Source organism: Rhinolophus hipposideros (genome assembly GCF_964194185.1).
Source record: "Rhinolophus hipposideros genome assembly, chromosome: 4".
In the NCBI taxonomy this organism is placed as follows: domain Eukaryota; kingdom Metazoa; phylum Chordata; class Mammalia; order Chiroptera; family Rhinolophidae; genus Rhinolophus; species Rhinolophus hipposideros.
The window spans coordinates 7285023-7303174 of record NC_138050.1 but is presented as its reverse complement, the minus strand read 5'-3'; the positions used below and the strand labels follow the sequence as shown (position 1 = coordinate 7303174).

Below are 18152 nucleotides of genomic sequence, written 5' to 3'. Positions count from 1 at the left end.
GTAAGGACATTAAACTATCAGCAAGTCTTTCTGCTTCTCTTCCCCTTTCCCTGTTTCTGTTCACATCTGCCATTGTTCTTACACTTTCATTCTGTTCTACAGCTATAATGAAGTCTTTTGTGCTGTGTATATAGGTTCACTGCAAAAACAACGTGACTGAACCCATAGAAAAGTATCTTGTCAGTAAACCTGTGTCATGATCAAATGGAATATTTTTCTAAATTCTCTAGCTAGCTGAGAATCGTGTCATGTTTTAATTAGCTTCCTATTTGGATCATGACTTCCTAATACAGCATTTGTTTTCCCCAAAGTTTCTAATTTCTGTGTGTGTGTGTGTGTGTGTGTATTTATATGTAGCTATTGAAATGTCTTCACTTTACCATTAAGTACTTCCAGGTTCTTAACTACTCAATGCGTGTAATGAAATCGATTTTCTTTTTAAAGATATTCTTGGAGCCCTTTTACTTCCTATTTTAATTTGAACTGAGAGCTTTCCAGGACTGTTACACAAATGACTCCCTGTGGTTTCTTTTCAGTGTTCTCCTGGGCGAGTCCACTGGGTTCTTGGATTCGCGTATCTCTCTTTCTTGGATTCCTTCTCTGTGTAGGAAGAATACATCCTCAGTTTTTTGCTTTTTTGCTTTTTCTGTGTTTTTTTTTCAGAACGGGTATATGGAGAGATAAACTTCATGAGTGCTTAACATTTTTATTTTACCTTCACTTTATTCATTTGATTGGATATAGGATTCTAGGTTGAAGGAATTTTTCGTGGTAAGTTCTAAGTCATAGCTCCACTGTCTTTTAGCTGCCAGTCAGTTGCTCTACATAGATGTGATGCCAATTTATTCCTTATTTCCACATGAGAAACTTCTTTTCTTGCTACAAGATTTTAGGGTTATTCCTTTTAATAAATTTGGCATTCTGAACTTTCACCAGAATGTGTCTAAGTGTTGATTGAGATATATGTATATCACCCTCCATCCACCCTCACCAGAATACGATGTGGGTAAGATGTTTTTATCAATCTGAACATTTGAGTTTTTCTTCAGTTCAGGGAAATTAGTCCCCCCTTATTCTCAAGGGATGTGTTCCAAGACCCCCAGTGGACGCCTGAAATGGGATAGTACCGAACCTTATATAGAGAGGGTGCCAACAAAATGTATACAAGTGGACACTTTGTCAACGTTGCTCAAGCATTAGTTCGCTGTAATCAGAAGTGTCTGGACACTGATGGTAACCACTTCGAGCACCTCTTGTAATTCCGTGTTTCCCCCAAAATAAGACCTAACCAGAAAATAAGCCCTAGCATGATTTTTTTAGGATGACATCCTCTGAACATAAGCCCTAATGCGTCTTTTGGAGCAAAAATTAATATATGACCTGGTCTTATTTTCGGGAAAACATGGTTGCAGAAGTCAAACATGACTTGTATTCATCTTTTGTTATCAGTATATACTGAGTATTACAATTCTAATAGTTTTCTTTTTTTAAAATGCGTATGTATTTTTTTTTGGCACCCTCACTATACTATGCTTTTTCCTATAGATACATACCTATGATAGAGTTTAATTCATAAATTAGGCACAGTAAGAGATTAACAGTAACTAACAAAATAGAAATACTATAACAATATACTGGGATAAAAGTTAAGGGAATGTGGTCTCTCTTTGATAACCGATTCGATAACCAAGAGGGCCACTAAGTGATTGACATGCGGGGAGCATCTACAGCGTGGAAGCTCTGGACGAAGGGATGGTTCACATCCTGTGCAGGACAGAGTGACAGCGTGAGATTTCACCACGCCCCTCAGAACAATTTATAAGCGTGCAATTTATAATATATGAATTATTTCTGGAATTTTCCATGTAATATTTTTGGGCTGTGGTTGACTGCAGGTGACTGAAACCCCAGAAGGCGAAAGCATGGATAACGAGGGACTGCTGTATCTTCTGTTATTTCTTTAAATACTTTCTCTTCATTCACTATTCTTTCCTCCTGGAATTCCTAAGAGGTAGATATCACATCCTCTGTGTGTCTTAACTGCCCCTCACTGGTGCTCCACATTTTGGAATATCTTTGTATCTTCCAGATCACTATTTGATCTTTTACTTCATTCAGTTCTTCTATTTTGAGTTTTCATTTTAGCACTCAGTTTTTAACTTTAGAGAATTTTTAATTTTCTCAGTGCTCTTGTTTCATGGCCATCTGGTTCTATTCCTCCCCCTGCCCCCGCAATAGGTAAATAATACGTCTTTTGGAGCATAGATTAGAAAGGCTTTTTTAAAGTTCTGTTTCTTGCACTATCTGTCTCCCACTCTCTGAAGTGATGTGTTCTATTTGTTCAAACTGGTCTTTCATAGCACTTCTTACTTTTAAATGTCTTCCAGTTTTGATGGACGTAGCTTATGAATGATGATGGGCTATATTGATTTTTACAGGTGACTTACCTGAGTTTCCTTTGCAAATGGGTAGGCCGTTTGCATTGGCCATTCACCCAAAAGTCTTCCTCAGCCCACTCTCACCCTCACCCCGCAGAATAGAAGGTGAGAAGTCTCTGTGAATGGGTGTGTCCTCCCCACAGGCAGGATTCTCAGAATTGCCAGAATAAATAAGAATCTCCTCTGAGAATGGATTCTTGGCCTGTGGCTTCTTGAGAGGCTCTGAGCCTCTCAGCACCTGCCCCACCTAATCTGCAGCCCCCACACCTTCACCAGGAGACCACCCCAGACATAGCTTTTACTTTGTTGGGGGAGGGGTTCAAAGGATTGCATCTGGTCTGGCTCCTGCCAAAGCTGGCAGCTGATCAACACTAAGACCCTGAAATGGCACTGTTCCCCAAGGGGACCAGCCAGAGACTTGGTTGCGGGTAGATAACACTGGACCCTTTCCATCAGGGAGGGGCCGGAATTAGCCTCAGATTGGTATCTGCTCCAAGAATGGATCTGCCTTCCCTGCCCGCAGCACTTCAGCCAGCTCCAACATTCACAGACTTACAGAATGTCCTATCTGTCCCTATGCTGCTACAACCCAACATCTCCCAAAGGAGGTGGTGTAATAGAACTGGGGAATGGCCTGTGGAAGGCACAGAGACAGTGGCAGCTGGGAGGCATATCTGGCAAGGTGGGGTCCTTTCCTCCAGGATGCAGTAAATTCCTCAAACCAGCAGCCAGCACCTCTCCCATAGTCAGACTGCATCAGACTGGGAACAAGGGGTGGAGGTAGGAGTGACCCTCTCACTATGACACCAAATAACCACTGAAAGCAGTCTTGCTTCCTGTTTGACCTTGGACTTAATGGCCTAGGAGAAATGTTTCTGTCAGGGAACGCGCAGTTCCATTCCGGGACTTCTCATGCTGCTTAACCAAAAGTCAGAGAGAGAAATCGTGCTGCTGGTCCCATGTACTAAAGGGAAGCTGAGACGCTGTTGCACAAAGGAGGAACCCCAGCATTCACGGAGGCACCTCTTGTTCCAGGAGTCAATGGAAAACAGTGGCAATCCAAAAGAGGGTCACCAAGGATCCAGAGCCTAAATGAACGAACGTTTGGGCCATCCTACCAAGTAGCAAACCCCACTCGGCTGGGCAGAAGGTAAGATGACTGTGGAATGGGTGGTGGAAGAAGGACGCAATGGTTATCAATTTGGGCTTTGTGACTTGCTGTAGGAACAGGTTCATAGCAGTTATGGCTCATGTTGATTAATTGTTCCCCCTCCTTCCCACTTTCTCCTACCTTCCCCCATACCTTGTATGGAGGCCACTGGCAATGGCTAACATTTTCCATTTCAGGTCAGACTGTGACTGAATTGAAATCACTGCACAATGATGGAAAAGTTGGTAGAACTTACGAGACAGCCTGTGCTGGGACAGGATAAGAGTGGATACTGAGGGCTCCTGTACTACGTCTCTTCTATTTGTTCCCCTCCCAGTTCTGTGCAGACTTGGGGGGCTGACCTGTATGGCTTGCAGCAATGGGCTCTTGTGACCTCTAGGTTCTGGTTAGGTTTGGCCAATGGGAGACAGGAAAAGGAGATCAAAGGGTGGGAGAAAAGTGAAGTTGAGCTAGTTATTCTCCTGATTCCCTCCTTGCTGGGTCCCTATGGATTGGCTGTGTCCTTTCATTACAAGCTCCACACAACTCTCTCCCTGAGTTTTGGTAACCATTCCCTCCCTGTGCCCCTTCATCAAGCCCTGTTGTTATTAATTCCGGGTTGCTGCACCATTCTTTGTCATTTTCACTAAACCCTGCCTGGACCTTTGTAACAGTCTCTTTGTTAAACTATCCTCAACTACCTGGTTTGAGGGTCCCTCTGTTTCCTGCCACAAACTTGACCGATACCACCAGGCTCTGTGCACAGCACCAAAGTTACTAAAATAAAGAACACATAGTTCTTGACCTCAAGGAACTCGTGTGTCTTACAGAGGAAAGGATTAGGTAGAAAGACACTTGAAATGATATGTAACGAAAAAGTATAATACAGTGGTACCTCGGTTTTCGAACATCTGCGTTGACGAACATTTTGGTTTACGAACGCCGTAAATTTTATGGATCTATGGTATCATTAGATAGTGAAATTCATGCTAAATTTGCAGTTTTAGGGGTTGATTTTAAAGGTCTGGAACGGATTAATCCATTTTGCATTACTTTGTTGGAAACCGTGCCTCGGTTTTCAAACATTTCAGAACTCGAACGGTCTTCCAGAATGGATTACATTCGAAAATGGAGGTACCACTGTAGGGGCATACGTGAGGCACACTGTTGCCACCAAGGAGACAATGATCGACTATGCTTCCAGATGGGGGCTAGAGTGGGGGAACCTGAGATACTGCTTCCAGATGAAAGATTTCAACTGGGTCTTAAAGGATGAGTGGAAAGTTAGGAATATCTCCTTTTTACACCTACACAGATTAGGAGGTTCTTTGATTCTCCCAGGTGCCAAAAATGTGTCCAGCAGATGTGACTAAAGAAGAGGGAGTCCAGAGAAGAGAAATGCACCGTGCCACTCTATGAGAGGAAGGGGGCATTGGGAATAGAGGTTGTGAGAAGGTGAAGCAAAGAGCAGCTCCCATTCCACTCCGAGAGTTTTCTTCTGCACTGCCCTGCCCCACAACAATTAATGCAACCGCACGATTTATCCTAGTTCTAACCAGAACTGGCTAACTGCAACAGGTTGACAGAAGCACCACTCTAACTGGTCTACCAAAGAAGTGCAATACAATGGGCTATTAACATTTAATAAGTTTGTTTATTAAATCTTTATCAATCTAACAAGCTACGGGAAATAGGACAGAGGATCATATTAAATAACACCATGAAGTTACAATCAGCAAAATCCAAACTGTGGAACACTCTATAGGACAAACAGGTTTAGTTCACAAATAAATTGCAAGAGGAGAAAAGGATTTTGAAGAAATTGATAGATTAAAAGAGATCTAATGTGGGATAAAAAACTGAAAGCAAAAAATGAACAAGACAAACAAATAAGCAAAAACGTAGACACAGACAACAGCTTAGTGGTTACCAGAGGGTATGGGGGGCTGTCTGGGGGGGTGATAGATGAGGTTAAAGGGGGTCAGAGGGGACGGAAGGAGATGTGACTTTGGGTGGCAAACACACAATGCAATATATAGATGATGTATTACAGAATTGTACACTTGAAACCTATACAATTTTATTAACCAATGTCTCACCCCAATAAATTTAATGAAAAATCTAAATTACATCAAAACTATCATAAGTGATCCTTACGTGAATCTTCTTCCAAACTATTTAAAAATTATGAGAGAATTGGGGAAAATATGATCAGTAACTGGATACTGATGATATTAAGAGATTGTTAATTATTCAAAGTGTCATAATGGCATTTGGGTTATTTCTTTTAGAGATGCATATTGAAATATTTATAGATGAAATAAGCTGATGACTAAGATTTGCTTCAGAATAATTTAGAAGACAAGGAAGTGGGTTTTGGCATGGATAAAACAAGATTAGCTATGATTTGGTAACTTGATACTGGGTCATTTGTACATAATGGTTCATTATACTAGTCTGTTTTATATGTTTCAGTTTGTATAATAAAATTTGTAAAAGATCTTTAGCAAGCACTGCAAACGTATGAAGCATGAGAGCTTGATGTGGGGTTCAAAGAAGTCGTCTCAGGATGGGGTGAGGTTATCTGAGCAGACAGCAGGATGATTGTTACTTCACACTTTCGATCAGGGTTAGATTGGAGATACAGACTTTGCCCATTGGGAGGTGGAATGTCTATCATTTATGTTTTTAAATTGAGATATTATTGACATATAACATTATATTAATTTTGGGTGTACATGATTTGATATATGTATATATTGCAAAATGATCATCAAAATAAGTCTAGTTAACATCCATCACCACAGTTATACTGTTTTTTCCTTCTGATGCGAACCTTTAAGACTTACTCTCTTATCAAGTTCCAAATATACAACACAGTATTATTACCATAGTCAACATACTGCACATTATGTTCCCATAGTTTACTTTTATAACTGAAAGTTTGTACCTTTTGACCCCCCTTCATTCATTTTCTCCCACCCCCATCCCTCACCTCTGGCAACCACAAATCTGTTCTATCAATGAGCTTTTGTTTTTAGATTCCACGAGTCATATCATATGGTATTTGTCTTTCTCTGACTTATTTTGTTTAACCTAATGCCCTAAAAGTGCATCCACATTGTTATAAGTGGCAGCGTTTCCTTCTTTTTGTGGCTGAAAAATATTCTAGTGTGTATATTATTTCTTTATCCATTCATCCATCGATGGACACTTAGGTTATTTCCATGTCTTGGCTGTTGTGAATAAAGCTGCAATGAACAGGGGGGTGCAGGTATCTTTTTCAGCATTTTTGTTTCCTTTGGCTAAATACCCAGAAGTGGAATTGCTGGATTATATAGTAGCTCTATTTTAATTTTTTGAGGAACCTCCATACTGTTTTCCATAGTGGCTGTGCCAATTTACATTCCCACCAGAAGTGCACAAGTGTTCCCTTTTCTTCATGTCCTTCCCAACTTGCTATTTCTTGTCTTTTTTATAATAGCCATGCTAACTGGTGTGAGGTGATATCTCATAATGGTTTTGATTTGCATTTCCCTGTTGATTAGTGACGTTGAGCACCTTTTCATGTACCTGTGCATTCAACTGTTTCTTTATGATTGGATTTACCAAAATGGTGATTGAGCTGCTTCCAGGTTACAGTGGGAACAAGAATCTTAAAGAGAAAGACCTGTCCCTAATATCCTCATCCAAGATGTAGCAAAATGGTATGGTATGCAGGATGAAAAGTAATTATGACTGCCCAGAGCTTCCCAAACTTCAATTATGTTACACATCATTATCTGAGGTCTTTGTTAAACTTCAGTCTCTGATTCAGTAGGTCTGGTGGGGTGAGATTCTGAATTCTAACAAGATCCCAGGTGATGTTGTTCTTGGACCCCAATGTGAGTACAAGGCATAGCTCGGTGGTTCACCAAATTGTTACAGTTTAGAATCACCTGGGGGCTTTTAAGAAATACTAATGGCTAAGTCTCTCTCCTAGAGATTCTGATTTAATTTAACTGGGGCTTGGTTATCATTTTTTTAAAGTCTTCCATATAATAATAATGATTTCTTAGAGGAGTATATGTAGGACAAAATGACATAGTCGATTATTTCCAATTCATTAATGATGCATTTTGAATCAACTATTCAATCATTCATTCATTTATTCAATTTCCAAACTCTGATTGAATGTTCTATTTTAGAGAAATTATGTCTGTGAATTTTTCATTTTTCAGAGAGTTTTTAGCATCTTCTAGAAATATCTACATGCTCCCTGCTGCATTTTCACTGGGTTCCTACGTATGAGATTAGACTGAAGAGCATCCTTCCCACAAATTTCACACCAAGCTGCTACTTTTGAACTAGACAATAGCAAAGGAGAACAAAATTAAGTAGTCTAGACAAAGAAGAAAAAATATCTATTTTCAGTTTATATTTTATTAGCAGTGACTTGCCAGTGAGAGGACATGTTAAAATTATTCAGAAAAAAAAAAAAGTTTTATGGAAATCTTCTTTGTTCGTTTCCTGAGGAATTATGCACTTAAATAAATTATAGATAACCTCAGCAGTGGGCCAGAGATGTAGGCCTTTGCATCTGTCGACCCCTAGTAAGAAACTACCAAGAAGTCTCTTGGTGGCTAACCGGGCTCAAATGGGAGCCTCAGCAGCTGTTTCTAAATAGGGGCCTCTCACATAAACCATACTTCAGGGAGAAGCCTGCACCGTGTTCCTACTGTCTGAGCCAACCCAGGTAAAGGAGTTCCTGGAATCCTATTACAACCAATAGGACTGAGACTTTCCGCGTCCAATCAGAGCTGTGTGGCTATATGTTCATTAGCATCTTCACTGACCAATCAGAGCAGCTCCATCCTGACCAATCAGGACAGTGATTTTTGGACCAATCAAACTGTGGGGATTTGGAGTCCTCATTTGCATGAGGAAGGTCCAATCGGGAACCAGGGACAGACACTTCTCTCTATACTAGTCAACTCCCCATTCACTCAGAGAGCATACTTTTCCTTTCCACTGAAGATGAAGATGGAAGACTGCATGTCCCTGGTTGGAGCTGAAACACCAAAGATGTCTCACCAGAGCAGAGTGGAGAAAAGCAGGCAAGCAGAGCAGAGAGGAGTGGAGTGAAGCTCTATCCAGAGAGGGGCCTCGAGGCAGGGCCACCTTGCAGCCAAGCTGTTTCTCAGCCGCATTATCTCATAATTGAGCAATAATGCTACTGAGCGGTTCCACAGCCGTGCTGTATCACAACTGAGCTGTCTGCACTGAATAAATTTTCTTTTCACTGCACCCCAAATTGGGGATTCCTGTTGGTGTTGAATTGGCGCCAACAAACATCAGCTGACACATTTATCCAATGTTTTCCGAAGACAGTAGGACTATGAAGTTTCAGTCTTTCTATGAATTCCTTATAGATGTCTCCTTTTGTGCATGTGCAAAAGTTGTCATAAGGGTATATTCCAGTGGAACTGCTGTGTTATAAGGTGTGTGAATGTTCAACTATTAAGATTTTTCCAAGTTGTCTCCGAAGTGTTTCTATATATTTATCGTCCCAACAGCAGTAAGTAAGCGTTTCTATTGATCTTTGACTTGTGATTACAAAGCTGCTCTATTGCCAAAATGACAGAGCACTTCACAGACAGCAGCCAGGAAAAAAAAGTAAAGTACTTTGCACTTTGAGATAAACGAAAAATAACAGGGGCACCCTAACTGGTTTGGGTCTCCAAGATACTCAAATATCCTATAAGCCAGGATTTCTGAAAACAATTTTATTCTTGATTTTGCTATGTTGATATCTGAGAATGTCTATTGACACCATTAACAAACTAACATAAATTTGGGAATCATGATAACTTTGTGGTTTATTTGATTAAACATTGGTCAGGTTCTCTATTTGGGGAGTGAGTCCTTATGAAGTTTGTCTTCCTTGTTCTCTTGCAACTACCTTCCCTTTCAAAATCTTCTGTCTCTGAGTCTTTCTTTGCGCAAAGAAGTAAAGAACACCAGTAAAGGTAATAATGTAGGTAAATACAAAAGTCAGTATTATTGTATTTTTGGTTTTTAACTCCTTGTTTTTTTCCAATATGATTGAAAAGACAAATGTATAAACAAATTATATATCTATGTTAATCAACACACAGTGTAAAAATATGTAATTTGTGACAATAACATAAAGGGGGGACATAACATATATGGAATTACATAGGAGCAAAGTTTTGTATACTACTAAAACTAACTTGGTATAAATTCAAACTATTAATAGATTGTTAAAAATAACAATATTAATTGTAATCCCCAGAGCAATCAATGAGAAGAGAATCAAAACAGCACAATGGAAAAAAGTAAAATACAAAAGAAGGCATGAATGAGGGAGAACAAACAGGATGTAAGATACGTACAAAGCAAATAGCTAAATCGCTAGAGTAAGTCCTTCTTTATCAATAATTACATTAAGTGGGGGCCGGCCGATGGCTCAGGAGGTTAGAGCTCCATGCTCCTAACTCCAAAGGCTGCCGGTTCAATTCCCACATGGGCCAGTGGGCTCTCAACCACAAGGTTGCCAGTTCAATCCCTCGAGTCCCGCAAGGGATGGTGGGCTCCGTCCCCTGCAACTAAGATTGAACACAGTACCTTGAGCTAAGCTGCCTCCTTGATGGCTCAGTTGGTTGGAGCACATCCTCTCAACCACAAGGTTGCCAGTTCGATTCCTTGATTCCTGCAAGGGATGGTGGGCTGCGCCCCCTGCAACTAGCAATGGCAACAGGACCTGGAGCTGAGCTGTGCCCTCCACAACTAAGACTGAAAGGACAACAACTTGAAGCTGAACGGTACCCTCCACAACTAAGATTGAAAGGACAACAACTCGACTTGGAAAAAAAAAGTCCTCGAAGTACACACTGTTCCCCAATAAAGTCCTGTTCCCCTTCCCCAATAAACTCTTTAAAAAAATAATAATAATTACATTAAGTGAAAATGCATTAAACTCTCCAATGAGAAGGCAGAGACTGCCATACACATTAAAAAACATCTAACTATATGCCATCTACAGGAGGTTCATTTTAGATCTAAAGACATAAACAGGTTGAAAATGAAAAGATGAAAAAAGATTTTATTGCAAATAATAAATAAAAGAAATCTGGGTGTCTATACTAATATCAGATAAAATAGACTTTAAGAAAAAATTGTCATCAGACACAAAGAAAGACATTATACATTGATAAAAGTGTCAAACCATCAAGAAGTTATAGCAATTACATCTAATAAAAGAGCTCCAAATAAAAGAACTTCAAAATATATGAGAAGCTCCAAATATAAAACCTAATAAAATAGTACCAAAATATATGAAGCACCTAATTAAAACATCTAACAGAAGAGTTCCAGAATACATGAAGCAAAAATAGACAAAATTAAATGGAGAAATAAACAACATTACAATAATAGTTGGAGATCTCAATACACTATTTTCAATAATGAATAGACCAACTAGACAAAAGATCACCAAGGAAATAGAGGACTTGAACAACACTAAACCAACTAGAACTGATACATGTAGAACACGCCATCCAAAATAGCAGAATATACATTCTTCTTAAGTGCACATGGAACATTCTCCAAAACAGACTATATGTTAAGCCACAAAACAAGTCTTAATACATTTTAAAAGACAGATTAAACAAAATATCTTATCTGGTCATAATGGAATGAAACTAGAAATCAATAACAGAAGAAAATCTGGAAATTTTTAAAATGTATGAAAATTAAACAACACACTCTTAAACAATTGTTGTCAATGAAGAAATCACAAGATAAATTTTTTCTAACTTGAGGCAAATGAAAGTAAAAATACAACATACCAAAATCTATGGGATGCAGCTAACCAGTGCTCAGAGGGAAATTTATAGTTGTAAATGACTACATTAAAAAAGAAAAAAGACCTACAACCTAATTTTATACCTTAAGAAACTAGATAAATAAGAGCAAACTAAATCCAAAGCAGAAGAAGGAAAAAAATGATTAAAGTGGAGATAACCAAAATAGAGAATAGAAAAATAACAGGAACAATCAAGGAAACCAAAAGTTGGTTCTTTGCATAGATTGACAAAATTGACAAACCTTTTGACCAAGAAAAAAAAAGGAGCATCCTCAGATTACTAAAACCAGAAAACAAAGTGGGGACATTACTACTGACATTACAGAAATAAAAAGTATTATTTAAAAAAACACTATGAACAATTAAACTCCAACAAAATAGAGAACCTAGATGAAATGCAGAAATTCCTCGAAACACCCAAAGTACCAAAACTGACTCAAGAAGAAATAGAAAATCTTAACAAATCTATAACAAGTGAAGAGATTCAGTCTTCAAAAAATTGCCAACAAAAAAACAGGGACAGATGGTTTCACTGGTGAATTCTATCAAATATTTAAAGAAAAATTGACACCAATCCTTCTCAAAGACATCCAAAAAACAGTATAGAAGGGAACACTTCCTAAACCCTTCTATGAAGTTAGCATTACCATAATATCAAAGCCAAACAAAGACATCACAAGAAAAGAAAACTTCACACCAGTACCACTTATGAATATAGATACAAAAATCCTCAATAAAATACTAGCAAACAAAATCCTGGATTTCACCCCAGGATTGCAAGGGTGGTTCAATATTCGAAAATCAATAAAAATACAGCACATTAATATACTGAAGGGGGGGGCACATGATCATCTCAGATGAAGAAAAAGCCTTTAACACAATTCAACACCTTTTCATGATAAAAGCACTCAACAAACTAAGAATAGAAGACAACTTCCTCAATATGGTAAAGGGTATGTTAGAAAACCCACAGCAAACATTACACTTAATGGCCTGAAAGTTTTTCCCATGTAATGAGGAGAAAGAAGGAAAAAAAAGCCCATTTTCACTACCTTCTAGTCAACATTGTACTGAAGGTCCTAGCTAGAGCAATTAGGCAAGAAAAAAATAAATAAAAAACAGCCAAATAGGAAAAGAGCAAGTAAAACTACTCATAGAGGATATGACCTTATATATAGTATCTCCTAAAGAATCCACAAGAAAAGTTTAGAACTATTAAATAGCTGCAACAAACTTACGGGATACAATGTCAACATACAAACATCAGATATATTTCTATACATTAACAATGAACAATCCTAAAAGGAAAGTAAGGAAACAGTAGCATTCATTAAAAACCATAAAAAAGAATAAAATCCTTAGGAACAAATTTAACCAAAGAGGTTCAAGACTTGCACACTACAAATCTACAAAAACATTGTTGAAATAAAAGACGATTTAAATACACAGAAAGAAGTCTTGTGTTCATGGATTGGAAGACTTAATATTAATATGGCAATTATCCCCAAAGTGATAGATTTGGTGCAATCTTTATCAAATTCCAACTGTCTTTTTATTTTCCCTGAAGTAGACAAGCTGATCCTAAAATTTATGTGGAATTTCAAGGAACTCTAAATAACCAAAGAAATCTTGAAAAGGGGTCAAAATTGGAGAACGCACATCTTCCTATTTTAAAACTTACTACAAAGCCACAGTGATCAAAACAGTGTGGTACTTGTGTAAGGCTAGATATATACATCAATGGAATAGAACTGAGGATCCAAAGATAAACCCATAAATCTACAGTCAACTGAACGTTTAATTGAATGTCAAGATCAGTTAGTAGGGGAAAAAAATCATATTTTCAACAAATTTGGATATCCGTATGTAAAAGAATGAACCTGGACACTTACCTCACCCATGTGCATATACAAAAAATATCCCTAAATATGAGGTGTGATAAAAAAAATATGGCGAATGGTGCTGCCAAGTGCCATCCAACAGAAAGGCAGGGATCTTCAATATAGGCGGCAGTGCATGGAATAACAGTGTGTGACAAGTTTCAACTTGTTTGGTGCAGTCAGTCAGGTGTGAGCTACGGTTGAGAGAAGGTGTGTTTTAAAGTGTGCCCTAAATCATCCTCCATTATGACAATGCTCCATGTCACACATTGCTTTCTGTCAAATAAAAACATTACAGTGTGTCCTCATCACCTTATTCACCAGATCTGGCACCGTGCGACTTCTGGCCTTTCCCCAAAGTCAAAATGATTCAGGACATCGAGGCAGCCACGACAGTGCAACTCACAAAAGAAGACTTCAGAACTGCTTCAGAAAGTGGCAAGAATGATGGGATAAGTGTGTTTGAAGCGAGGGGGAGTATTTTGAGGGGGATTAATGGCAATGTGTCATTTACTGTGATAATTTTAATTTAAACACTCACTGTATTGTTTGATCACACCTCACATATGAAAGTCCTAAATGTCCTAAATGTAGTTAAAACTGTAAAATTCTTAGAAAACATGAGATAAATATTCATGACCTTGGACTTGGCAATGGTTTCTTAGATATGAAACAAAAAGCACAAGCAATGAAAGAATAAACAGGTAAATTGGACTTCATCCAAATTAAAACTTTTGAGCCTCTACGGACACCATTAAGAAAGTGAAAAGACAACCCAATGGAATAGAAGAAAATGTTTACAAATCATGTATGTGATAAGGATCTAGTATCCAGAGTATATTAAAAACCCTTACCATGCAACAACAAATGACAACACAAATTAAAAGTGAGCCAACGACTTGAATAGCTATTTCTCCAAATAAGACAGAAAAAAGGCCAATAAACACATCAACATCATTAGTCTTTGGGGAAATGCAAGCCAAAATGAAAAACAACAATTGTTGGCAAGGATATAGAAAATTGGAACTCTTGTACATTGCTTGTGAGAATGTAAAACAATGCAGCTGCTGTGGAGAACAGTTTGGTGGTTCCTCAAGAAGTTAAACAAAGAATTAACAGATGCCCCAGCAATTCCACTCTTAGGTGGAATTCCCAAAAGATCTGAAAACAGAAACTTGAACACATACTTGTATGTCAATTTTCATTGCAGCATTATTCAAAATAGCCAAAAGGCACAAACAACCCAAATGTCCATCAACTGATGAACAGATAAACAAAAAGTATATCCATACAATGCAATATTTAGCCATAAAAAGAATTGAAATTCTTACTGATATTGCAACATGGGTAGACCGCGAAAAACACTATGCTAAATGAAAGTCCTTAAGTTCTTTAGATGGGAGCAAAAGACAGAATTTTTTGATCACTAAAATAAAATGCCACCCACTCAAAATTCTAGAACAGAAAATTCTTTTCCTTTGAAATGTGGATAAGGGGGAAAAAGAAAACAGAAAAAAAAGAATGGGGATAAGATAGACACTGCTAAAAATTCTATGCCTCTTCTAAGCTTTTCATGAGAATTAATTAAGATATTTGAGGGGTGGGGAAAAGGCAATGCAGAAATCCATTATCCTACTATCACAATATTCAATGTGTTCTTTTGTGCCTAGTTTCTTTCCTTGAACATGTTTTTGAGGTTCATTCATGTTGTGACATGTATCAGTATTTCATTCCTTTTCCCTGTCAAATAGTATTCTATTATATGGATATACTACATTTTGTTTATCCATTCACCAGTTGATGGACATTTGAGTTGTTTCCACTTTTTGACAATTGTGAGCACTGCTATTCTGAATATTCAACATAAAAATCTTTATGTGAACATGTTTTCATTTCTCTTTGGGAGATACCTAGCGTAGAATTGCTTGATCGTACGGTTACTCTATATTGAACCTTCTGAGGAACTGCCAAACTATTTTCCAAAGTGGCTGCACTATTTTACATTCTCATCAGCAGTGTATGAGGGTTTCATTTGCTCCACATGCTCGCCACCACTTGCTCATGTCTTTTTATTATTAGAAGCCAGTACAGTGGGTGTAAAGCAGTATCTCATTATGCTTTTGATTTGCATTTTCTTAGTTACTGCTACAATTAAGCATCTTTTCAGCTATTGACCATTTGTGTAACTACTTTTTACAAATGTCTGTTCAAACCCTTTGCCCATTTGAAATAAACTAGGTCTTTTTGAGTTGTTAGGGTTCTTTATGTTAGATAAGTCCCTTATTGAATATATAATTCACAAATATTTCCTCATTCTGAGGGCTTTTTCACTTTCAGGAAAGCGTTTTTTGAAATGCAAAAGTTTTAATTCCGAAAACTCTTAATTTATTATATTTTACCACTGTGCTTTCTGATATTTCTAAGAAATCATTGCCTAACAAAGTCACAAAGTCCATGTTTTGTCCTAAAGTTTAGTTTTAGCTGTTACATTCAGGTCTGTGATCCATTTTGAGTAAATTTTAGGGTGTGGTGTGAGGTTGGGGGTCTAAATAATAATAATAATTATTATTATTACCGTATTTGCCGGCGTATAAGACGATTTTTTGGCCCCGAAAAATATGCCTCCAAGTGGGGGGGTCGTCTTATACGCCAGGTACACTTCAGATAGACTGCCCATAGTGCTTGCCCCGTGCCATAGTGGCCTCCCGATGCCCGCCCACTTCATTCCACATACCAGTTCAGGCATCAGCAGCGCTGCTGGGTGTATGCTCGGCTGTTATGCGATTTCACCACACTCGCAAAATCGCACACAGCCGAGCATACACCCAGTATGATAGCGCAAAATCGCGAATCGCGATACCATACTGGGTGTATGGTCGGCTGTGTGCGATTTTGCGAGTGTGGTAAATTCGGGTTACCGTATATTTCTTTACATATGCATTGAAGATTCGCGATTTTGCGCTATCATGGTGCCTGTTAGAATGTTGAAGAGCTCGCACTTGCGCACTAGTAAGGTCCCAGGGAGATGCTGATGCAAGGGTGGACCAGACTGCTATAGTGACAGGGCGGGCAAACAGGGAGCAGGGACCAATCAAATCAGGCTTTGTATACAGCCAACAGCCAACCACAATACTGCACCATTGTACAGTACAGCATAGAAAATGTCGACCAGTCAAACCCCTATCATCCCTATCATGGCACCAGCCAAAAGAAAGAAGTATGATGCAAATTTTAAACTGAAAGTTATTTGGTGTGTGGAAGGTGTGCGGAAGAGGGGGTAGTCTTATACGGCGAGTATATAACAAACTCTGTATTTTGAGTGGAAATGTTAGGGGGTCGTCTTATACGCCCAGTCGTCTTATACGCCGGCAAATACGGTATTATTATTTTGCATGTATGCATGTCCAACTGTCCCAGAACTATTTTTTTAAAAATAAAGTTCATTGGGGTAACAATGGTTAGTGAAGTGACACAGGTTTCAAGTGTACAATTCTGTAATACATCATCTATATATCACATTGTGTGTTCACCACCCAGAACCATTTTTTTTTAAAGATTTTATTGGTGAAGGGGAACAGGACTTTACTGGGGAACAGTGTGTACTTCCAGACCTTTTTTTCCAAGTCAAGTTGTTGTCCTTTCAATCTTGTGGAGGGCGCAGCTCAGCTCCAGGTCCAGTTGCTGTTTTCCAGTTGCAGAGCCACAGCCCACTGACATCCCTTGCGGGAGTCGAACCGGCAACCTTGTAGTTGAGAGGACACATTCCAACCAACTGAGCCATCCGGGAGCTCAGCGACAACTCAGCTCAAGAAGCCGTGTTCAATCTTAGTTGCAGGAGGCGCTGCGCACCATCCCTTGTGGGACTTGAGGAGTTGAACCGGCAGCCTTGTGGTTGAGAGGCCACTGGCCCATGTGGGAATCGAACCAGCAGCCTTCGGAGTTAGGAGCACGGAGAACTAACCGCCTGAGCCACCGGGCCGCCCCGAGAACCATTTTTGAAGACTCCTTTTTCTCCATTGAGTTTTCTTGGTGCCTTTGCCAAAAATCAACTGACCATAAATGTAAGGTTTTGTGGATTTCTTAATTCTATTCCTTTGATCTATAGTCTAGCTTTATGACAGTACTACACTGTCTTGATTATTGTAGCTATGTATTAAATTCTGAAATCAGGAAGTGTAGGTCCTTAAACTTGACTCTTCTTTTTCAAGATTGTTGGGTCTATTCTGGGTCATTTGCAGTTCCATAAAAATTTTAGCTTGTCAATTTATGCCCTCGCCCCTCCCCCCCAAAAAAACAGAGATTTTAATAGTTTTTTGCATTGAATATCCAGACCATGTGGTTTGGGGGGTTTTGGTTTGTTTGCTTTTGCTACCTAAAAATATTGTCTTTTAGTCTATGAAAATAGGATGTTGCTCCATTAATTTAGGTCTTCTTTAATTTCTTTCAGCAATAATTTATAATTTAAGTATAGAAATCTTACACTTTTGCTACATTTATTCCAAAGCATGTCATTCTCTTTTATGCTATTGTGAACAGAACGGCTTTCATAATGTTATTTTTGGACTATTAATTATAGTGCATAGAAATACAATTGGTTTTTGTATATTGATTTTGTATCCTGTAATTTTGTTGAACTAGTGTATTATTTCTTGTAGTTTATAGTGGATTTCCTATATACAAGATTGTGTGTCACCTGGAAATACAGATAGTTTTGCTTCCTTCCTTTCAAGCTAGATGCCTTTGTTTCCTTGCCTAAACACTCAGGCTAGAACTTCCAGTACAACATTGAATAGAAGTGGGGAGAGTGGACATCTTGT

At 38.6% G+C, this 18152-nt stretch overlaps 1 protein-coding gene across 1 annotated transcript in view; it reads left to right on the top strand.

Moving 5' to 3' along the window:
- The first annotated feature begins 3286 nt into the window (after nt 1–3286).
- RPL21 (ribosomal protein L21) overlaps nt 3287–18152 on the top strand; it is a 46968-nt gene continuing 32102 nt past the window's right edge. The window contains exon 1 of the mRNA XM_081045645.1: nt 3287–3588. The gene's annotated coding sequence lies outside the window, so the exon portion shown is untranslated. The remainder of the gene's footprint in view (nt 3589–18152) is intronic.